The sequence below is a fragment of the Muscardinus avellanarius genome, assembly GCF_963383645.1.
Source record: "Muscardinus avellanarius genome assembly, chromosome: 6".
Classification (NCBI taxonomy): Eukaryota; Metazoa; Chordata; class Mammalia; order Rodentia; family Gliridae; genus Muscardinus; species Muscardinus avellanarius.
This window is the reverse complement of record NC_137791.1, coordinates 36537362-36562954: the sequence shown is the minus strand read 5'-3', so window position 1 is coordinate 36562954 and position 25593 is coordinate 36537362.

Genomic DNA, 25593 nt, shown 5'->3' with positions numbered 1-25593 from the left:
ATGGAGAGAGGGGGGAGAGGAAAGAGAACATAATAACTGCAGAAGAGCAGGAGAGCAGGAAAGTTAAAAAGGACATATAAAGCATTAAAATACTTAAAGGATACATAAAATGACACAGTATCTCTTGAAAATATACTATCAAAGTTAAACATAGGTGTTATTGACTTTAAAAAAAACCACAGAAATACAAATAAAAGAGTTTTAGTGAATATTGTAATAAAGAACATAAAAATACTCAATCCTGAAGAAAACAGAGAGAATAAAAGCAACAAGAAACAGATATTAGAAATATACAATGACTTATCATGGCATATTTGATGTCATTATTAAAAATTATGATCTCATTGACCTGAACAACCTAACAACCTAATTTAGAAAGCACATATGATTGCATGCATTAAAAATTAAACTATAAAATACCTAGAAGCAAGCTGGGGGTGGTGGCGCACGCTTGTAATCCCAGCATTCGGGAAGCTGAGACCTGGAGGATCCCAGTTCGCAGACAGCCTCAGCTACTTAGTGAGGCCCTCTGCAACTCAGTGAGACCCGGTTTAAAATAAAGAATAAAAAATAGGGCAGGGGGTGTAGCTCAGAGGTCAAATGCCCCTGGGTTCCATCCCCAGACCCGCAAAAAAAAAAAAAAAAAAAAGAATACCTAGAAGCAAACTAAGTTAAATGTCAAGACAAAAGTTTGTTAAAAGTGAAGAGATTACAAGTTTTTTACCCCAATATGATATATGAATATAATACACCATTAAAAAAAATTTAAAAAGTGAAGAGATGGACTTTTTTTAAGTTAACATTTTTACTTTTCACAACTCTGTTGTCTTGAGCAATGGGTCAGGTTGCCAAGAGACCAAGAAAACACCCAGAGATGGGACTGAGACATAGGTTATTTGAAAAATGCACAGAGGCAAGTTCCAGTGGCAATGCGGTGGATGGGTGCTTTGCCAGGATGCTCAATGGCAACTGGCTACAAATGGACACCACTATTGCTCATGGTGTTCACATTTCATTGTCAGAAGATAGTATATTCTATCTTGATAATACTTTGTCCAGGTGCAGCTTCCCAGACAAGTACTTTTTCTCTCCATGGTTCCCTGATCTATGACAGTTTCCACAGTCAATGAGTTTTGTAATCTAAGCTACTAACAGTATGTTATCACTAGCTTGGTTTTTATTGTTCCTATGTGGCAAGCATTCCAAGAAACTTGATGGCATTCATGCAAAAAATCAACTATGTACAGATGGCACTAACTTGCTGTAAATGCCAACATAAATGAGAGAAAGCCAGTGTCCTTCAAGATAATATGTATCTGGACATTCTGACCGAGATTCACTCCTGAGGTTTTCTTAGTTACATTTTGGGAACAGAGAGGCACATTATAGGGTGGGGTATTTTACTGTTCTCCTCCTTCAAATATGACACGTTACTTAAAACAAAATTTGTAAAGCTATGAGACATCAAAAAGTTTTATTTTAAAGAAACACATATTATCAATAATGAAGAATCAAGAACTTATAAAATTTTTAAATGTTTAGGTATGTGAAAAAACTGTTTTCAAATACCTAAAGAAAAATTTGACGGAATTGCAAAAATTGATTAAAAAATGTTAACTTATTGTGGGAATTCAGTATCCCTTTCTCAACTTACAAAGCAAGTTTTTTTGTACAAGAATAGATTTTAGTAATATCATCAGCCAACTTTATGTAAACAATATTTCTAGAGGACTCAGTGAACAAAAGCAGAATAATTCTTATATGTCTACATAGACATAGTGACTATGAGAAAGTAGAAAGGATTGAGGCCACAGGATGACAACTCCCTATTCTTACTTATGCAATCTGATTTCACCCTATGCCACAAGGATTTGGTACAAGTGAGTATAAAATTTAATATACATATGCAAGCTCTCTGTTATCTCACAGAAACATCCACTCCTTAATCATGCCTGTTGTCTAAAGACATACATACTTTTAGTATGATTTTCTTTTATTAGGATTTAGAGAATGATTCATAAGTCTATGAAAGTGAGATCTAGGTAACTAGAGCAGGAAAATAAAGAATCCTGGGTATCTAAACTGGGATATAGAAGAGGGTTAAGGATAGGTGTTGGAAGGCACATTTCCTGGATTACATGTGTTACTCTTCCTGTGAAAACAGCAGAGGTGAAATGTGCCACAGAGGGTCTTCCCCAGTGTAATGAGCCTAGGGTTGGGGCCCTGTTGTCTGACATTCCCAGATCCTTAAGTCCATTTTCTTCCAGAGGAATGTTTGAAGCCTAAAACCCCATCTACAAAGACTGTCTTCTGTCTATTAAGTATAACTTCAAAAGCAAGTGTTGTGGATAACTGATTCCTTGTGCTTTTATACTCTTTTATAAAATTTATAAAAAGCTACTTGTGCTACTAGCATAAATATGTTTTATAATCAAATAATTAATAATTGTAATTATATATTTAATTTATTATAAAATTCACATCTTCTGAGAGAGTGTACAAGGTATTTTTTTAAATTTTGAATTTAATCTACAGAGGTTGTACATTTAAATTTTCAGTACATTATGTTAAGGGCAAATATTTGGCCTCTGCATTGATTAATTAAATTTTCTTTTATCCAAGCATTTTTCAAGAACTCTACTTGTTTTTTGAAAAAAATAAAGGGAACATCAACAAAAATCCAAGAAAATGTTTAGAGTTTAGTTTTTGTCATTATACTTTTTTCATGGGTTAAAATGGTTGATTATGGTTTGTCTTTGTATTCCAATTAGTATATTCTTATACAAAGTATAGTGATTTTATAACCTTAGTTCCTCTATTAATGTTTCAAAAATGTACAGTTACTTTTTAAAATAAAGAATGTGTAGTCAGCTCTTCCACAATAATAATATCCATTTGAGATCTACGTGTGATCTCAAAAAAAAAAAAATATTTGCATTTTTTTTATTTTTAATGTTATTCACATACTCAAGGTTATGGCCCATTGTACTGTTTGTAAAGCAAATAGCGATGGATATCAGGAAATTTATTCTGGCATTCTGAATAATAGCTTTGAAAACTGTTGTAAAACTGTTGTAAAACTGTTTAATTATTTGTGGGCATGTATACAAGTGTATTTTATGTCCATTGAAATTTTCATGCTAAGATTTAAAGACTAAATCTTTAAATTAAGAATTAAATTAAGATTTAAAGACTAAATCTTAATCATGTAGATTTAAATATTTTTCTGACATAGTTTTTTAATACTTGTGTAAATTTTAGGATCAATACTACTTTTCTTGAAGTGCCATTGTGTAAATTTTAGGATGAATACTACTTTTCTTGAAGTGCCATTTTTGGCCTAAAATATTTAGACATTTTAAATTATAATATTATAATATAAATTATAAAATATATATAAGATATATAATATTATAAATTATAAAATTATAATATTAGGTTCTCTATTATTTGATAAAATTCTTTAACTTCTGTGTAACTCAGTATTTTTCCACCTCTTCCATAAAATCAATTAGACTCTGAGATCATAGCTCACAGTTTGCCACAATTATGATTACCTATAAATCTCTCCAATGGCTGAGCATAGTCTCTGAAGAAAATGGGAAACAGCAAAAAATGTAAAAATAGTTCACATTTACACCTCAAATTTAGGTGAAACTACTTTAATTAAACTTTTCATGACATTAAGTCACACGTAGATCTCAATACAATAATATTTGGAGACATCAAAATATCTCTCACATCATTAGACCAATCTTTTAGACAAAAAATCTGTAAAGATGCCTCCTCAGACCTATAGAACACCATAAATCAAATGGACCTATTAGACACATACCGAATATTCTACCCAACTACAGCTAAATTTACATATTTTTGTTGCTCATGGAAACTTCTTCAAAATAGACCACATCCTGGGCCACAAAGTAAACACTAGCAAATTTTTAAAAATGTAAAAAAAATTGCCTGTGTTTCTTTAGCTCACAGTCAAATAAAAGTAGCAATCAACTATAAGAAAGTCCATAGTAAGCAAAGCATGGTGGCAGATGCTTGTAATCCCAGCATTCCAAAGGCAGAGACCAGAGGATTGCAGTTTGCGGACAGCCTCAACTGCTCAGTGAGGCTCTTAGCAACTTAGTGAGACCATGTTTCAAAATAAAGAATTAAAAAATAGGGCAGGGGGTGTAGCTCAGAGGTCAAATGCCCCTGCGTTTCCTCCCCACACCCCCACACACAAAAAAGAAAGTCCAGAGTAACCACATAAATACAAGAAGACTGACTGAGGAATGGGAAATAGAAGGTATAAGGAAAAATTAAGAAATTCTAGAAACAAGTGAAAATAGAGACACAATTTAACAAAACTTCTGAAACACCTTAAAGGAAGTATTAGGGAAAAAGATACCAATAAGTGTTCACATAAGAACAAAAATTACTAAATAAATAATCTAATGATACACCTAAAATACCTTAAAAGACAGTAATAGTCTAATCCCAATGCCAGTAGAAAACAGAAAAAATATTAAAATCAGAGCAAAAATTAATGAAATAGAGTTTTAAATACAAAAAATAAACAAACCAAAAGCTGGTTTCTCAAAAAAAATGTTAAACAAGTTATATAAAGCACAAGCCAATCTAACAAAAAAAAAAATACACAGATTGCTAAAATAAGAGAATAAAATGATGATATTACCAAGAAGAGCCAGGGAATCCAGAAATTTTTAAAGACTATTGTGAAAAACTATACTACAACAACATGAAAAAATAGGAGAAACTGACAAATTTCTAGACACATTAAAACCTTCCTAAATTGATTCAAGAAGATATAAAATTTTTAAATGTCCAATAGCAATCAAAGTGTTTAAAGCAGTAATAAATAGCCTAATATCAAAGAAAAGCCCAGGACTGGATAGATTTCCATGTGAATTTTATACAAACTTTATATAAGAGCTATTTCCAATAATCCTCAAACTTTCCCATAAAATAGAAAGAAAAAGAACTCTCAAATACATCAAGTGTGGTGCTAATAAGTAAAGTCAGGTGTGGTGCTGTATGCTTGTAATCCCAGTAATTGGGAGGCTAAGACAAAATGATCCCAGTTCCCAAATGGCCTCAGCTTCTTAATGAGGCCTTTTTCAACTTAGTGAGACCTTGTTTCAAAATAAAGAATAAAAAATAGGGTTGGAGGTGTAGCTTGGAGGTAGAATGTTCCACATTCAATCCTCAGTACAGAAAACAAAAACAAAAACAAAAACAAACAAACAAACAAAAAAACTATCAAGAACCTTAACAGAGAACTGACAAAATAAGGAAAAAATTTTCCAGCCACTCCATCAGTTAAGGAATAACTTCTAAATAAAACTAAAAAAATCTAATAAAAAATTGCCAAGTGAACTATGTTGATACTTCACAAAAGAAGAACTCAATGGTAAATAATTTTATCTAGAAATGTTCATCATCATTAGCAATCAGAGGGATGCAAATCAAAACGAAGCTATAATATTATCTAACACCAAATAGAATGGAAATCATTAAAAAATAAATAAATAAATAAATAAAAAAACGTTGTTGAGGGTATGAGGGTATAGAGAATTTGAAGCTCTAAAACAATTTTGGTGGGATTGCAACCACTTTTAAAAAAAATGTATAGAGAATCCTCAGAAAAATGGGAATAAAACCAGGTGTGTGATGCACACGTGTAATCCCAGTATTTGGGAGGCAGTGAAGGACTGAGGTTCCCAGACAGCCTTAGCTACTCAGTGAGGCCCTTTGCAACTCAGTGAGATCTTGTTTCAAAACAAAAAAATAATAAAGAGACTAAAAAATAGGGCTGGGGGTGTGGCTTGAAGGGAAGAAATTAAGAAAGAAAGAAAGAAGTTAAGAAAGAGAAAAAAGTGAAAAATGAGCGGGGTGGTGGCGCACGCTTGTAATCCCCGCGCTTGGGAAGCAGAGACTGGAGGATAGCGCAGGTTTGAAGCCAGCCGCGCTGGCTTAAGAGACCATATTTCCAAATAAAAAAGTATAAAAATAGGTCTGGGAGTGTAGCCTGGAAGCAGAAGGGTTTCCAGGAACCCCATTACCACCAAAAAAAAAAAAAAAAAAAAAAAGAAGAAAAGAAAGAAAGAAAAGTGAAAAAGAACCTACCATATGACCTAGAAATGCCGCTTCTGGGTAAAAATCCAAAAGAATGAAATCCAAACTAATAGACTAATGCATGCATATCTATGTTTATAGCCACACAATTTACAAATGTCAAACTATGAAACGAGCCAAGATGTCCATCAACAGATAAATGGATTACAAAACTATGGAATATGTACACAGTGAAATTTTGCTCAGCCATAAAGAAGAACAAATTTATGTTGTTTTTAGAAAAATCAGAACATAGAGAACATTATTCTAAGTGATGTTAGTCAGCCACAAAAAGTGAAAAGTCAGATGTTCTTTCTAATATGTGGAAGCTAGGGCAAAATTGGAAGATAAGAGGAACCCCAGACAAAAAGAAAAACCTTAAATGAGTAAAGAATGTTACCAAACTGAGAGAGATAGGGGAAATAAGGGAATACCTAATGCACATCATGAAACTATATTTATACAGTTTGCCTGGGAAAAACCAGTATATCAAAGCTATGAGAATTTGATAGAACACAACTTTTAATCCATGGAGGTGGGAAAGCCACACAAGGGAGGAAAATGGCTAAAATCACATTATTTCTTCCAATGACATATCCTTGGTTAACCAACTTTCATCAACTAGGAGCCATTTTTTTAAAGTTCCACTACTAGCACCATAGAATAGAGACCAAGATTTTAAGACATGGGGGAGATATCGGTTCAAACTCTCCAGGCATATATGGGTGGACCTAACTCTGGACTTATTCTTCTGTTTTATGATAAGGTTTGTAATATATTTTATTTATAACATTATCTCAAGCAAAGTTTGGTGGCAAAGGCCTGTAATCTGAATATTTACCAGGCTTAAAAGGAATAATTTCATATTCATGAACAGACTAAGCAACTTTGTTAAAACTTAAAAAAAAATACAAATAACACTGAGGTATACCTTGGGGTAGAGAACTCCTATATTCAATCCCAAGTATCAGAAAACAAACAAACAAAAACACAAAATATTATGCCCAAAACTAAAAATGATACAAATGTTCATTTACAGGTAAATACAAATTTTACTATATTCATGCAATAGACAAAAAAAGACTATTTCTATATAAATGACATGGATATATCAAGAAAGCGTTACATTGAAACAGTAATATAGATGCAAACTGTATAAATATAGTTTCATTTATATAAAATAAGGAAGAGATATAGTTAATCTATGGATTTTACCTATGGGAGTTTTGGTTCCTTAATGCTTAGAACAGTACAAATATTAGATAAGTAGTCAATATATGCTTAAGGTACTAATATTTTATATTATTTTTTTAAAATATGATCCTTCTAGTAGAATATTTAAAAACATATTTTGTTATTTTTATATAATTTAAGTCCAGGGACATATAATTATCTTATAGGTAAAAATTTTGCCTCGTTTGAACTATTTCTGTGTGAAAAATTATGACAATATTGTATCTGTAACATTAATACTTATCTATTAACTGTTTTTTAAATTTTTATTAGTGCATTATAGCCACACATCTTAATTGTGTACAGTGGAGACATACATGCACACCTCACCCAAGTAGCCCTTACTCAATTTCTGCCTCAGTTTCTCCCCCTCTCTCCTCATGCTTGGCTTAGTGATTGACATTGATATGTTTGTTAAAGTACATCATGTGCATTAGATAATTTCCCTTTCCCCCCTTCTAATTCCCTCAGGTCATCTTATTTGCTCATCTATAGTTTCTCCCTTTTCTTCTAGAGTACCTCCTATGATTCATTTTCTTTCTAGCTTCTGCATATTAAGGAGATAATCTGATTTCTTATTTTTTGTGATTGAATAATCTCACTTAGCATAATATCTTCCAATTCCATCCATTTCCCTGTAAATGATATAATTGTATTTTTCTTTATGGCTGAGTAAAAAGTTCATTGTGTGCATATCCCATAGTTTTGAAATCAATTCATCTGTTGATAGACTTCTTGGGTTGATTCCATAGTTTGGCAACGGCGAATTGTGCAGCTGTGAACATAGATGTGCATGCATTAGTTTGGTAGTTTGGTTTCCATTCTTTTTGGTAGATATCCAAAAGTGGTATTGCTAGATCATATGGTAAGTTCTTTCCCATTCTTCTGAGGGTCCTTCATACTGTTTTCCAAAGTGGTTTCACTAATTTGCAATACCACAAACAATGTATTAGCGTTTCCACTTCTCCAAATACTCAGCAGCATTTGTTGTTTGTGTTTTTGAATGATTGCTATTCTAGTTAGAGTTAGGTGAAATCTCAGGGTAGTTTTGATTTGCATCTCTGTGATTGCTAATAGTGTTGAGCTTTTTTTACATGCATTTATTGACCATTTGAATTTCTTCTTTTGTGAATGGTCTATTTAGTTCCCTTGCTCATTTTTTATTCGATTATTTGTTTTCTTAGTGCTGAGTTTCTTGAGCTCTCTGTATATTCTATATTTTTGTCCTCTATTAAAGGAGTAAGTGGCAAAAATTTTCTCCTATTCTATTGGTTCTTGGTTGAGGTTCTTGATAGTTTCTTTTGCTGTACAGAAGTTCTTCATAGGATCCCACATATTTATCAGCCTTTTAGTTTCTTGTGCCTTTTAGGTCATGTTGAAAAAGTTTTTATCTGTGCCAATGTGTTGCATGTCCATTAATTGTTTTCTTACTACTCATAAATCTTGATTCATCTTAATAAGATTGACTAAATAAATCATTTATTCTCCTACTTCTTTTTTCTATAAGTTTATAGAATTGTAGTCTGCCTAAATAAAGATTACATACTTTATAGTTATAATTTTAAAATAAAAAGCACATTTTTTTCTCTTTTTGTCAGAACATTAAATTCTTCAATGTGTCTTTATTAAGCCCAAGCTAGGGAGTATTAGGAATACCAGAGGGAATCCTTATAATGAAAGAGAAACCTCAGCAAAGCCAGAAAGAAGGGATAGGAGAGGGAAAAGGGTGAGGTTAACCAATTAAAAAGCTATATTCAAATATGTGTATACATGTGAACATAATAACATTGTTAATCTGGACCCTCAGCATTGAGAGAAAGAAAAAAGAAAAAGTGAGGGGTTAGGGCACCATTCTTGTGTGAATATTTGCCATTATCAACATGATCCACATTATGATGTTAGAGAATAGTGCACCAATAAAATAATATTTAAAAACATAAAATAAAAATGTGAAAAAATAATATTGAAAGGTATATTGGACATTTATTAAAGTCATAGATAAAATACTTATCAAAACTTGTACATTTTACTGTTTCCTTTTTATTACTAATTAAAGTTTCATAATGTCAAGGTATAATAGAGCTTTAGGGGAAAAAAAACTAGATTATCTGGGGCAGCAAATTTCTAATTTCTTATCAAAATGACTGAAATTTAAAAAAATAAAAAAGTTTGATTGTAGTTCTGGGGATTAAAACCAGGGGCATTACTCTACCTCTAAGCTACACCCTAATTTTGATTTTATCTTAATATATTTTATTTTTTGAAATAGAGCCACACTGTGATACATAGGATCTCACTAAGTTACTGATACTAACTACAAATCTGAAATCCTCTTTTCTCAGCCACAAAAGTACTGTGCTTGTGCAACCATGCCTAGCTATAGAAAATGGTATTTTAAAAGTGATAGTTAAACTTCATAATTTAGAATAGAGTAAAAACTGAAGAATCAAATTAAAGGTTATAGTCTCTTTAGTAAACCAAAAGTTCAGAAACCAATTTAGTCTATGTCCTTGTGATTCAGTGGAGTACATGGTGATGAGAATAAGGCACAGATAATACTTTCTTAGAAAAAAGTATAACTTAGAAAAAGATAATTTCTTACAATGTAAAGATTATTAATTTGTATCATGGTTGAAAATGCATTGCTTATATATTTGCAGACTCCAGAACATCCACTTTTTGTTTTCTTTAAATCTTATACCACTTTACAAGGGTCACCATACACACATTTACATGTAACACATTTGTTACAATATGTTAATTTTGTAATAAGAATGTTAAAAGATACAAATAATTGCTATTTCATTATTTCAACAGGTTATGTTATATGTATCTTAATTTTTTTTTAAATCAATTTTATCACTAAAGTATTTGTGTACCAAAGACAAAATATAAGCAGTGCTATACTAATTAAAAATGTGAATGAGGTGTGCAAATGCAACACAAAAAACACAAAATGTTCAAGTTTACATCATGAATAGTTCCAATTTTCTTTCTAAATGTCAAGTACTAACTGTATTTTTTTATATTGAACAAAAACTGGAGGGTGCTTGCTAATATACTTCTGAAATGACATTTTCTTAGTATGACCTTTTCTTCTAACAATAACTTACATTTTAATTAAACAGGACCACTTTTATTACATGCCAAATATCTCAGTGTCATATATTATCATCATCCTTTGTCAGAACTGATAGCTAAAGGTCATGGACTTAAATAATTATTGAGATTAATTGGTAATTTATGAGAAAATGGCATGTACATGGTGATTTTTCTTTAAAAAAGTAAAAGTTGATAGTGTTTGAATAAATTTGAATCAAAAATATGGGTAAAGGATGACCAAAATGTTCATAAAAATAAAACAATTTAAAGATTTTTATGAAATTTTGAGTCTTTTTTCTTTTTTGTACTAAAGGTTTGTTATGATCAAATATATGATGTCTCCTGAAGAGTTTATGTATTAATGTTTAGAGTTGTAATGTTAGAGTTGTGTAGAGTATTAATGTTTACATGGTTGTGATCTCATAAGTGGGTAGATCTATTGTAATGGATTTACTGGGTGATAACTGAGGCAGGTGTGGCTATAAATGCTGGTCCCTTGGAGGTGTGACCTTACAGTATTTTTGTCTTTAAGTTCCCTTGCTTACCTGCTCTCTGGTTACTTCCTCTAGAAGGGAAAGCAGAGCCCTTGCTCCTCCTCCCTCCTTTCTGATTCCTGCTGTCATGCCTGAGATCCACAGACCCCAGCCTTACTATTTTCACCTCAGAATAAATCTTTGCCCATATAAATTGTGTGGTCATTTGTTTTAGATTCCAGCAGTAAGACTGTTGACCAAGACAGGCTTTAATCCAGGGGCATTCTACAAGTGCTTTTTATTTTTTATTTGTTTATGTTTTAAATTGTGAAACAAGTTTTTGGAAGTTGCTAAGGCTGTTCTCAAATCTGTAAGCCTCCTCACTTATCCTCTCAAGTCTTTAGATTACAGGAGTGAGTGCAGGACCATAGCCAGCAGAATTTTGAAATTATCTTTTCAGAATTATGAAAAAATTTTGGAATACATATTAATAAAATAGCACTGAATTAAGCTGTAAAGAATCTGATTCCACTAATAAGTAGTCTATTGTTTGTAGTTATTTGCTATGTAGTAGAACACCAGATTTAGTTGTACCTGTGAGATTGTGACCAATATTTACACTTTTTTTTTTACCTTGCCCCACAAGCTTCTGGTAACCACCAAGCTACTCTCTACTTCTGTGACATCAACATTTTTAGATTTCTCCTATGAGTTAGAGCATGTGGTACTAGTTTTTTATATCTGGAGTATAATATCTAACATAATGGGCTGAAGCTTCATCTGTGTTTTCCAAATGACAGAATTTCTTATATTTAAAGGGTGGCTAGTATTGTGTTATATTTAGTATTTTTATCCTATGTTTCAAATTGGCTTAAAGAGAGAATTTTATTATTAAACAATTCTAATTATTTGAGGTAATGTGTATACTACTTACTCTGTCTAAATCATTTTATAAAGTGTACAGTTTATAAAGTATACATTTTATAAAGTATACATGTTGAATTAGAACTTTGTACTCCACAAATATATACAATTATGCCACTTTTAGATATATCTGAAAGGAGTGAAGTCAGAATACAAAAGAGATGCCTGCATACTCATACTTTGAGGGAGTCTATTCAAAATAGTGAAAATATACAGTCAGCTTAGGAATACATAAAATGCCTAATTAATAAAAACTATGGAATAAATTAATAATGAAAAAAATTATGTCATATCATTTGTAGGAAAATGAATGAAACAGGAAAAAATTGTTAGGTAAAATACTCCATACACATAAAGACACTCAAAGTATTTTATATTTTTCTCATTAAAAAATGACTGAAAAAAAGTTTATCTGAAAGAGTAGAAGATTAATAATAGAAGAAAAAGATTCAGAAAGGAAGAGAGAGGAAGACAAGAAAGGATAGAAGAGAGGATAAAAATGATCAAAGAACAGTAACAGGTCAAAATATACCTGTTAATGTGTATAACTATTATGTAAATAATAATTATAGCCGGGTGTGGTGGTGTACGCTTGTAATCCTCGTGCTTGGTTCTAAGCCAGCTGCACTGGCTTAAGAGGCCCTGTTTCCAATAAAAATATATAAAATAGGTCTGGGAGTGTAGCCCAGAGAAGGGTTTCCAGGAACCCCAGTACCACCAAAAGAAATTATAAAAATAATAAAGTTAAAGAAATGATCCTAAAAGTAAATATAAAATGTTTTTAAATTACATTCAGTGGGGCATGGAGACGCACACTTGAAATCCCCATGCTTGGTAGGCTGAGATAGGAGGATTGCACAGGTTTTAAATCAGCCTCAGCTTCTGAGTGAGGCTCTCAGCAACTTAGTGAGACCCTGTTTCCAAATAAAGTATAAAATAGGTCTGGGAGTATAGCCTGGAGGTAGAAACGTCCCTGGGTTCTACACTCATCAAAAAAACAAAATTACATTTAGCCTATAATATTTTATAATTATTAAGATAGAATTTAACAAAATTGAAGCTTTTTTATTTAAGAAACATTTTATTTTCATTCTTAAAACTATCAAATAAAATACATTGTATGATAACAATAAATTATGAAGAAAACCAATAAAAACATAGGATTTGAACTTTATTCTAACATTTTATTCTAGTATTTAAAATATTAAAAATAGCTGGGTGTGGTGACTCATACTTGTAATCCCTGCACTTGGGAGGCTGAGACAGGAGGATGGCGCAGGTTCAAAGCCAGCCTCAGCTACCTAGTGAGGCTTTCAGCAACTAAGTGAGACCCTGTTTCAAAATAAAATATAAAATAGGGCTGGGAGTATAGTCTGGAGGTAGAAAGCCTCTGGGTTTCACCTCCAGTACCACAAAAATCAATCAATCAATAAATAAAATCTTAAAAATAAGGTGGGTGTGGTTGTACACACCAGTAATACCAAAATTTGGTAGGCTGAGACACAATAACAAGATCAAGGCTGGCTTCAACATCTTAGTGAGACTATTTTCAAAATATAAAATAAAACAGGTGGAATAGGCTTGGGCTGAATCCCTAGTATCACACACACACACACACACACACACACACACACACACACACACACCAGGAATAAGATATCTTTATATTGTCAATAAATTAAGTATTCAATATTAGGATCAGCTTTTGAAACTTAATTTATACAACTCTACAATTTTTAAAATGTATTTTTATTTTTATATATTTATCACATTTACTTTTTTTAATTAAAAGTGGAGGATTAACAATGGGGTTATAGAAAAAGATAGTATGTTTCTGAGAGTTGGAACACAACCACCAGGAAAAAATATTCATTGAAAATGAAAAAAAATGGAAAAAACAGCAGTGGAAAACTCAACAAAACAACAATTGACACACGACAAAATCAGAACCAAAAGAGATATAGTAGTAGATATTAAAGAGCTCCATGCATCTCACCTTGTGAACAGAGAGTAAAAGCAGTGCCATCTTTGCCATCCACCTCAGCAAATACTTCAATTATCAAAGCCCCCAGGGACCTCCAGCAATGAAGCAGAAACTAGAAATCATCATCAAAAGCAGTTAAATTGTAAAACCAACAACTAGATACCATCATCAAAAGCAGATGACTCGCTGGGCATGGTGGTGCATGCTTGTAAGACAGGAGGATCACACAGGTTTGAAGCCAGCCTCAGCTACTTAGTGAGGCTCTCAGCAACTTAGTGTGACCCTGTTTCAAAAAAAAAAAAAAAATATATATATATATATATATATGATGAGTCTGCGAGTATAGCCCAGAGTTAGAAAGCCCCTGGGTTCCACCCACAGTACCACACACACACACACACACACACACACACACACACACACACAGCAGATGACTCCTTTCCAAGTACACACACACACACACACACACACACACACACAAAGCAGAAGACTCTTCTCTTCAAGTTCAACAAAGACCTGACCACCCATATGGCCCAGCTAAAACCTGCAATTGCAGCTGAACTTATATCTGCCTGCCAAGACCTGGAGCAGGGCTGATCAAGACTGTGACTTAAAAAGTTGTCCTGGTATGAAACTGCCCTGTAAGGTTACAGGAACTTTCATGGCAGGGAATAGACTTTCCAGATCTGTGACATTGCAAATTACCCCTACAGAGGCAGGGTGGGGCTGCTTTTAAACATAGCAGAAATTTGAATTAGCAGACAACATTTAGGGACATTCTGACAGAAAGGCATTAGAGTCAGTTTAACAAGCCCTTGCAAGGATCTCCAGGGATCATCACATGACATCCAACAATGATGTCTGGGAGAAGAAAAATAACTCAGCCTACCAAGTTGCAGGTATAGAAAGCCATAAACTTAAGCTTGGCCATGTTTATACATTATAGGCACCAACACCAGAGGAGAAAAAGTGCTCATGTTTTTGCAACCAAGCAGAATAGCAGTCTTGTCTCTGGGGCAAAATAACTGAGCAAATGAAACCTCAGACTTAGAACTATACAATCTCTCCCTGCCACAGCTTGGGTTCTAAAATTCAGAAAGCCAGGAGCCCAGCAGAGTTTCACTTGATTAAAGCTACAATATGGAAAATCAACACTCACTCTGCCAACAGAGTTTCTGCCTAACAGATATGTATACCAGTGATGATAGTATTCTATATGATTGTAACAAGCAGATCAAGGGCAGTGTCTCAAGGGCCATCAAACCTCAGCCAGCCAGGCCAAAATCATGAAATATAACAATCACTGGCATTGCTGATCTTAAGCCCAGTGGCCACAGAGACCAGAGATCAGCACTCTGTGGTTTTATGGGCTCAAAATAAGCAGAGCAGCTCTAGTGTCTATGAGGCATTAAATTTCTATCAGCAGGCTGCAGACTCTGAACAGAACACCACATATTCTATGGCAGTACAGAATTTGGACCTGAAGAGCACTTTGGCTTGCAGCTAATTAGAGACTTTTGTTTGTCTGCATTAATAACTATATCTAGTTAAAGAGGCTCTGCGAAACACACTCAAAAGTTTGATTGTATGAGAAGGTTGAAAAAAAGCAAATATATACTTCCAGCATAGACCTTATAATAAAGGCATAATATATACACACAGGACCTACACACAAATATGAAGAAGATGCCAAGACAAAAGAAATACAAACCTGAGAACTCTGAAAATATGAGAATGAAGAAAGCAAGGAAACAATAAATTCCCACAACTCGGCATGAAAGTATTAATACTGATCTGCAGGAAGTGAAAGAAGAAGAATTTTGAATTTTGATCTTCAGTTAGATGAAAGGCGTCAAAGAAATGTACAGAAAATTATTGAAGAAATTGAGGTCCAAAGAAAAAACCAAAAAGATACTTTGAACAAAAGAAAGAAATCAATAAATGAATTAAAGACCTCAATAGAAACCACCTCTAGTATAGGGGCCACATGGAAAATATAGTATCACTCTTGAAATACAGTTCATTCAAAACTAAAAACACAGTCAACAATATAGAAAAGACAACACAATAACACAATCTGAATATCCAAGAAATATGGGACTATATGAAATGTATTAGCATAGAGATAAAAGTCATTGAGAAAGGTTTAAAAGCACAAAGGGTATCAGAAACCTCTTCAGATAAATAATTTCAGAGAAATTTCTAAACATAGAAAAAAGACATAGATCACCATTAAAATAAAATAAAAGGAATTACCCATGCCAAATAATAATCAACATGATTAACACTGAAGCCACAGAGAAAATATAAAAAGCAACAAGAACAAAAAAACCAGTGAAATCAGGGAATAAAACAATAAAAATTACTCCAAACTTCTCAACTTAAGTTATGAAAGATAGGAGGGATGGGTATGATCTACTCCAGACTCTGAAAAAATAAGCAACTTCTAACCAAGACTGGTATAATAAACAAAGCTCTTATTCAAAATTGATCAATAAATTAAAATGTTCCAAGAAAAGCAGAAGCTAAAGGAATTTATTCCTACCAAGCCAGGACTAGAGAAAACACAAAGAAGAAGAGAGGCAAAAAAAAAAAGTGAATGTATTAGAATTATTTTAACTATTTTTGTTTTAACAAAAGAAAGAATAAAATATGACTATTCATTAAATAAGGTTATTGGATAAATTGTCATTTAGTTTGTATAATGTAATATGACCCACCTATGTAAAAAAATAAACTTAAAATAAGGAAATAGTCAAAATTTTAAGATTTATTATGTAAAGTTATTAACATGTATAATGTTTTTAATTTTTTTAACAAGTAGCCTAAAAATATTCAATGAATATAGCACATTTGTTCTCTCTTTGAAGTTTGGTAGGCTTATAACTCAGTTAATAAATATACATAATGTCAGAATGTTGCCAGTGACCAAAGGCCAGCTTTGTGAAATTCATGAGCAGGCAAGCTGGATGTGGAACAAAGTTCTTGTTTTAAATTATCCCTTGCTTGGTTCATCGAACTATCATTTTAGTCATAAAATTATTAATAATTATCAAACAAAATAACCTGGAATTTTTACTTTTTGCTCTGTAGGTAACTACTCATCACATTGCAAGGTGGGTCTTGAGAGAGAATTTTGCTTACACTTTGTTTTCTAGAACATATTTTTGGAGGCATAAGATGCCCTAATAAAGACCAATGACTCTGAACACATTGTGTAAATTTATAGCTATTTGTGCTTAGTAGTAGTCCTACTATTGAGTCATTTAAATCTTAGGACTAAATTTGAAGGTGAAGGGATTTTTTTCCCCCAGAATACAAAAGTATAAATACTCCTTCAATGGATGCTGATGCTCCAGTTATCATCCAGCACAGATAATTTCTATTGTGCTTTGCCAAAACTGATGACACACAGATGTCATAAAATTAATATAATGACTGTGTCAATAAAAACATTCTGAAAAGAAACATAAAAATGCTTACATATGGAGTATTGAGGGAGAATCCAGTAAGATGAAGAGAGATATGAAAGACCTTTCCATAGAGCATTTTTTCATATGTTTGGCTGTTTGAATGATGTGCATTTATTTTCCCTTAAAATAGGAATATTAAAAAAAAACTGGAGCTGTTACTTAAAAATATGTGGGTTGAAGAGGAAATATTTTTGTATTTCTGCAGAAGTAGGACTGTCTGAATATAATTTTGCTGAATAATTGGAATATTTAGGTATGGGAAACTATAGGGAATTATTTATAATTTTATGAATAGTGTGAGAACTCTAGAGATATTTACCTGTCTCCAGAGGAAGTACTTATATTTTAGGGGAAAATATATGATATTTGAGGTTTGAAAGAAAAATTTAATTTATATAAGCCATTGACTTGGGGGCTTATTTGGAGGTACAACTATACCTGGGTTTCTTTCCAAAGAAACTGAAACCAGAATATTATATTAATACATGTATATCTATGTTTATAACAGCACAATTCACAATAACCAAATCATAAAATCAACAGATGAATTGATCACAAAATTATGCAATATGCACACTATAAAATTTTACTCAGCAATAAAGAAGAAGAAAATTATGTAAGTTTTAGTAAAATGAAAGGACCTGGGAACATTTTGTTAGTGAGAGTTATGTGTTTTCTCTGATATTTGGAAGCTAGGAAGTAATTGAATATAAAAAAAATTCAGTAATGGAACAAAAACTGCACTAGGAAAGGTAAGCAGTTTGGGGGATGGAGGGGGAGAGGGAGAGTTAATAAAGAAAACACTTGCACTGACATGTTCATATGTGAGATTTTCAATGTAAATTTAAAGGGGATGTGTGTGTGTGTGTGTGTGTGTGTGTGTGTGTGTGTGTGTGTGTGTGTCTTTTTGGAAGGGGAATCAAACTCAGGGCAGTGCACTTGCCAGGCAAACACTTTGCCACTGAGCTACATTCCAGTTTATAAAGTAAAAAAATTAGACCAGTTTTGCTCACACCTGTTCTCTATTGCCTCAAAAACAGTGTTCTAAGCAGTCAGAAAATAATATCAGTAGAAGAATAAAAATGATAGATACAAGGCATAGGGTAAAATAAGATTAGAAGTCCAATAAAAGAACCTAAAATAAATCCACTTGCCTTGCAGTGGTGGGTGCCACAGTGGCACCATCTTGCCTCACAGCACTGGACTCCAAAGATGAAAAGGAAAACAGCCAGAGACTGAAGGTGAGCAGCTGCAGATCATCTGCTTTGTAAGCCATTAGTTCTTCCTGTGAAAACACTGGCTACAACTTCCAGTAGTAGTAGCCAAGCTCACCATGCCCTCCAGGAACACAGAGCAGAGCTCAACAGAAAAAAAAAAAAAAAAAAATGCACCCGCCTTGTGTCCAAGGGCACTATGGTTGCAACATGTTGCCCCACTGCGCCTGACTCCAGGGATCAAGAAAACATCCAAAAACCTGAAGTAAGCAGCTACAGAAAATCAGAATTATTAGTCCTCAGATTCTCCTGTGCAAGCACCAACTACAACTTGCAGTAGTGTCAGGGAAGCCCATCATGCCCTCTGGAAATCCAGACCAGAGTGTGCCAAAACTGTAAGTGAAGCCACTGTTCCCACAGGACAGCACCCAACGTAGTATCCCCAGGGACTCACACAGCCATGATAAACTCCCTGGGTCTGAGACTTTACATTTCAACACAGTAAAGAAGGGAGTGGGGTCTACAACTTGCAGCTGTGTCAGGAAAGCTCACCACACCCTTCAGAGATCCAGAGCAGTGCTCAATAACACTGTAAGTGAATTCACAGATCCCCAAGGAAGAATACCTAGCATAGTAGCCCCAGCGACTCACCCAGCTGCAATAAACTCCCTGGATCTGAGACTTTGCAGTTCAACCTGGAGAAGATGGGGATAGAGTCAGCTGTTGGACATAGCAGAGGCTCAAACAGACTCAGGATCTGATCAATGAAAAGTCTGGGTGGAGACCAATGCTTAACACTAGACCCATCTGGCATCACCACAGATTACCCAATAATGGTGAACTGGGAAAAGTCAGACCAGTTCATCCCTAGCTGTGGAGAACAGAGACTCTTACATTGAGTTTGGTCTAAGATGCTTACATCACTTATGGAAGCAGGGAGAAAAGTGTGGAGCGTGGCTTATGCTTAACAGTAGATTCTGTCCCATTGATACTGACCATCTGCATAGACTGAGAAAGACTCAGAGAACCAGGCTTACAAAAGGAAAAGCGCCAGTTGCACTTGGTAGCAGCACAAAGACTGTAGCGTTCCTATCTGATGAATAGTCATTTATTTGTAGAGTAGCATTAATTTGTTCTTGGAGTTGATTGGGATTTTTGGTCTTTTTTGTTTATGTGCATGTGTATGCCTGTCTATTTTAACTCTTTCCAAATCTTCTCCCAAGCTTCTTCCCTTTTACAAACCTACTCTCTTCTCTACCTTTTCTATTTTTTTCTCTCTTCTCTCTTCCTCAATTATGTAGAGAATAAAAAAAAAAATAGAAAAATCAACAAAACCAAAAGCAAGCTGGTTTCTTAAAAAAAATATAGATAAACCACTAGCCAACCCAAAACAAATAAAAGAGAGAATAGACCCAGGTTATAAAGATAAGAGATGAAAAAAGAGATATCATTATACTGACAGTGTAGAAATCCAAAAGATTATCAGACACTACTTTGAAAATTTATATTTCAACAAAATGGAAAACCTAGAGAAAATTGACAACTTTCTGGAAAAATACAACCTGCCTAAACTGAGTCAAAAATTCATAGAAAATTTACACCAACCAATAGCAGTCAAAGAGATTAAAACAACAATAAAGAGCTTACTATCAAAGAAAAGCCCAGGATCAGGTGGTTTCCAAGTACATTTTATAAAACTTTTATAAAAGAGCCAATTCCAATACTCCTCAATCTATTTCATAAAATAAAAAAAATGGGACTGTCCCACATAAACTATGAAACCAACATCAAATTAAAATTAACACCAAACAAAGGAAGCTCAAGTAAGGAAAACTACAGGCCCATGATTTTTATGAACTTGAATGCAAAATTGCTAAACAAAATACTAGCAACATGCATTCAAAACCACATCAAGAAAATCATAAACCATAACAAGGTAGGGTTCATCCCAAACATGCAAGGCTGGTTCAACATACAAAAATCAATCCATGTAATTCATTATACAAAGAGAACCAAAGAGAAGCTGGGCTTGGTGGCACACAATTGTAATCTCGCATTTTGGAAGCTGAGACAGGAGGATCACAGTTCTAAGACAGCCTCAGCTACACAGTGAGGCCCTTTGCAACTCAGTGAGACTGTTTAAAATAAAGAATAAAAAATTGGAGCTGAGGTGTAGCTCGGAGGTAAAATGCCCCTGGGTTCTATTCCCAGTACCAAAAAAATAAATAAATAAATAAATAAATAAAATAAAATAAAAGAGAACCAAATACAAAAATCACATGATCATTTTTTTGGGGGTGGTGGTACTGGGGTTCCTGGAAGCCCTTCTACTCCTGGGCTACACTCCCAGACCTATTTTATATTTTTATTTGGAAACAGGGTCTCTTAAGCCAGCACAGCTGGCTTTGAACCTGCGCGATCCTCCTGTCTCAGCCTCCCAAGCTTGGGGATTACAAGCGTGCGCCACCACACCCAGCTACATGATTATTTTAATAAATGTAAAAAAAGCATTTGATAAAACCAAACATTCATTTATGCTAAAAGCACTGCAGAGAATCACAATAAAAAACATATCTCAACATCATAAAGGCAATCTACAATATACTCACAGCCAACAATAAATGCAAAATAATATTGAGAATTTTCCCTAAAATCAGGAATAAGACAAGGATGTCCATTATCACCACATCTCTTCAATGTAGTACTTGAGACAAGCCAGAGCAGTAAAGCAAGAAAAGAAAATCAACGGAGTACAATCAGGAAAAGAAGAATTCAAACTTTCACTATTTGCAGATGACATGATACTGTACCTAGAAGACTCAATAAACTCAAACAAAAGGCTCTTAGAATTGATGAACGAATTCAGCAATGTGTCTGGATACAAAATCAATCTTAAAAAAAACCAAAGCTTTCTGTACACCAACTATAAATTCACTGAAAAAAAAAAATCCAGAAAACACTTCCATTCAGGATTTCCCACAAAAAAATAAAATCCTTAGGAATAAACTTAACCAAGAAGGTAAAAGACACTACAAAGAAAATTATAAAACATTCAAAAAAATTTGAAAAAGACTTTAGAAGATGAAAAGATCTTCCATTTGGATGGATTGGCAGAATAAATATCATCAAAATGGCCATACTTTCAAAATGATCTACAGATTCAATGCAATGCCCATTAAATTACCAATATCATTCCTCATCAACATAGAAACATCAGTCCTTAAATTCATTTGAAACAACAACAACAACAACAACAACAACAACAACAACAAAAGAGTATCCAAAGTACTTCTCACAAAAAAAAAAAACATGCAAGAGGAACCACAGTATCTGACTTTAAATTATACTACAAAGCCATAGTAATAAAAACAGAATAATACTGGCACAAAAACAGATACATAGACCAATGGAGCAGAATATAAGATTCGGAAACAAATCCACACCCTTATAGCCAATTAAAGTTCAACAAATGGTGTTGGCAAAACTTAATAAATCCCATGTTCTCATTCTGTACAAGAGTTCATTCAAGGTGGATCACAAACTTGGAAATTAGATAAGAGATCTTGATGCTTTTTGAAGAGGGCACAGGTCCAACACTGCAACATATAGGCACAGCTAAAAACTTTCTCAACAAGACCCCAAAGGCACAAGAAACTAAAAGGAGGATCAATACATGTCATTACATAAAATTTAAGAGCTTCTGTACAGCAAAGGAAACTATCAAGAACCAACAAAATGTGAGATTTTTGCCACCTACTCCTCAGATAAGAGGACTGATATTTAGAATACACAGAGAACTCAAGAAACTCAGCACCAAAAAAACAAATAACCCAATAAAAAATGGGCAAGTGAACTTCATAGACACTTCACAAAAGAAGAAATTCAAATGGCCAATAAATGCATGAAAAAATTCTCAACATCATTAGCAATCAGAGAGATGCAAATCAAAACTACCCTGAGATTTCACCTAACTCCACATTGAATGGACATCATTCAAAACACAAATAACAACAAATGCTGGTGAGGATGTGGAGAAGTGGGAACTCTAAAATCTTGTTGGTGGGATTGCACATTAGTGCAACCACTTTGGAAAACAATATAGAGGATTCTCAGAAGAATGGAAATGAACTTAAAATATGATCCAGCAATACCACTTATGGGTATCTACCCAAAAGAAAGAAAACCAAACTACCAAACTAATGCATACACATCTATGTTCACAGCTGCACAATTCACCATTGCCAAACTATGGAACCAGCCAAGATGTCCATCAACAGATGAATGGATTACAAAACTGTTGGATATGTATACAATGAAATTTTACTCAGCCATAAAGAAAAACACAATTACATCATTTTCAGGGAAATTAATGGAACTGGAGGACATTATGCTAAGTGAGATCAGACAGTCACAAAAATAATAAATCAGATGCTCTCCCTAATATGTGAAAGCTAGTGAGAAATTTGTCATAGAAGGAACTCTAAATGAAGAAGGAGAGTCCATATATAAGCAAATAAGGTGATCTAACTAAGAGGATGGTAGTGGGGAAGAGGGACATCCTCTAATGCATATTATGTACTTTAACAAACATATCAAAGTCAATCACTAGGCCAAGCATGAGAAGAAGACATGGGGAGGAAATGAGGAGGAAACTGGGTAAGGGCTAATTGGGTCATGTGTACATGTATATTTACACATCTTGTATCCCATTAAGATATATGGCTAGAATTCACAAATAAAAAATTAAAACAAAGAAAACAAGAAACAAAGAGTTATTTTTTCTTATTCCCTTTTAAAGGTCACCATATAATCTGGCTATACCACTCTTGGGTATCTTTCCAAAAAGGTTAAAATCAGAAAACTACAATAACATAGGCATACCCATGTTCATAGAAGCACAATTTGTAATAGCCAAAATATGAAAGCAACCTAGATCTCAATCAACAGATGAATAGATTGCAAAATTATGGGAAATACACACAATGGAATTCTACTCCCCAATAAAGAACAAAATTATGTCATTTGCAGGAAGATGAAAAGACCTAAAGAACATTATGTTAAATAAGACCAGCAAACCACAGAAAAAGATGGGACTTATGTTTTCTCTAATATAGCCAAATTAGGGATACCAGCAGGAGTCCAGATAATAGAGGGAAAAAAACCTCAGCAGAGCTCTAAAGGAAGGGTAGGAGAAGAAGAAGGCTGAGGTTCATTAATGGAAGAGCTACATTTGAATATGTGTCTAAGTGTTAATGTAGTATAGTCAACATGGTAACTCAATTGGTGGGAGGGAGTTAAAAGGAAGTGGGGTGGAAGAAGGGCAATAAGCACTGTGTGAATGTCTGCCATTTTCTTTCTTTCTTTTTTTTTTTTTTGTGGTACTGGGGGTGGAACCCAGGGCTCTTATACCTCCAGACTATACTCCCAGAACTTTTTTATACTTTATTTGGAAACAGGGTCTTACTAAGTTGCTGAGAGCTTCACTAAATAGCTGAGGCTGGCTTCAAACCTATGTGATCCTCCTGTCTCAGCATCCCAAGTGCTGGGATTACAAGCGTGCACCATCACATCCAACAATGTATGCCATTTTCAATATGATCCACATAAAAACAAAATAAAAAAAAAGAAAAGACAGTAAAAGAGAGAAAGCAAGGGACCTACTTTTTTCTATATAAGCAAATGTTATTCATGTTTCTTTACCTTTGACTTATAAACATTTTATGATACTCATTGGGCTTTCATCGCATTTGCCTACTGTTCTAACCTAAGCTACTATAAGGTGATAATAAATATTACCAGAACACCTCAGGCACACACTGAGGATAACATTAATAATGTGAAAAAAAAACTAAAGAGGTGTGTAAATTTGAATAAAATTACATAAAAATAATAATACATTAAGCCTTTTAGGTTAAAGATATTTAAAAGTGCAACAAATTTGCTTTAAATTGATTACAACAATATAATTGGTTACAATGATAAATTAATTACAGTGAAGTTGTCCTTCATATGCATATGATGTACTTATTGTTTTCTTTTTCTTTTCTGTTCTGAGAATTGAATCCAGGGGCATTTGACCTCTGAGCTACACCCTTGCCCTGTTTTTTATTCTTTATTTTGAAACAGAGTCTCACTAAGTTACAGAGGGCCTCACTAAGTATCTGAGACTGTCTGCAAACCATGGTTCTCTGGTCTCAGCCTCCCAAATGCTAGGATTACAAGCATGTGCCACAATGCCCAGCTCATTTTATTATTTTTGTCATGTGTTTTGTTAAGGTTTGGGGAACTGTTCCTGCACCATTTTAGACTCCCAGAAACCGTTCCCCATAGCTGCGGGTTCTTGTTCAGAACTAGAAATAGATATATCACTAGTCCATAATCTTGCTGAAAATTTAAATGAGTATATTATTACAAAGATAGAAATACAGTAGATGCTTTGATTTAAAAATGGTACATCATCAAATATATAATCTAAGAACTAAATTAGAAATATGTTACATTTCTCCAGAAAGAATAATATAGAGCATTGTACTCAAGAGTAAAAAGGAAGAAGTGAAGAATTAAAAAAAAAATCAAAGTTTATAACTAAAACAAAGAAGGGAGGGAGAATAGGGTAGAAATTGAGGAAGGGCTAAAAAGTGATGTTTGCATGTATGCCTCTATTTTCTTGTACTTCATTAAGATTTATAAATACAATACACCAATATTTAAGTAAAGAAAATTTGAAATAAATCCTAAAAACTGAGAACATGGTGTTTAAAAATGGATTGAGTGAGCAGCCAAAAGAAAAATAACTTTACTATTTTACCTGCACAGCTTTTATTTTTACATTATAAAATGCAGTACTGGTTTTGGTGGAATACTATATTGCTTACAAAAATTTGTATTTATCTTTACTTCAGTTCTTATTATTTATATTTTATTTATTTATTTATTTTCGTAGTACTGGGTTCCTGGAAGCCCTTCTACCTCTGGGCTACACTCCCAAACCTATTTTATAATTGTTTTATTTGGAAACAGGGTCTCTTAAACCAGTACACCTGGCTTCAAACCTGTACAATCCT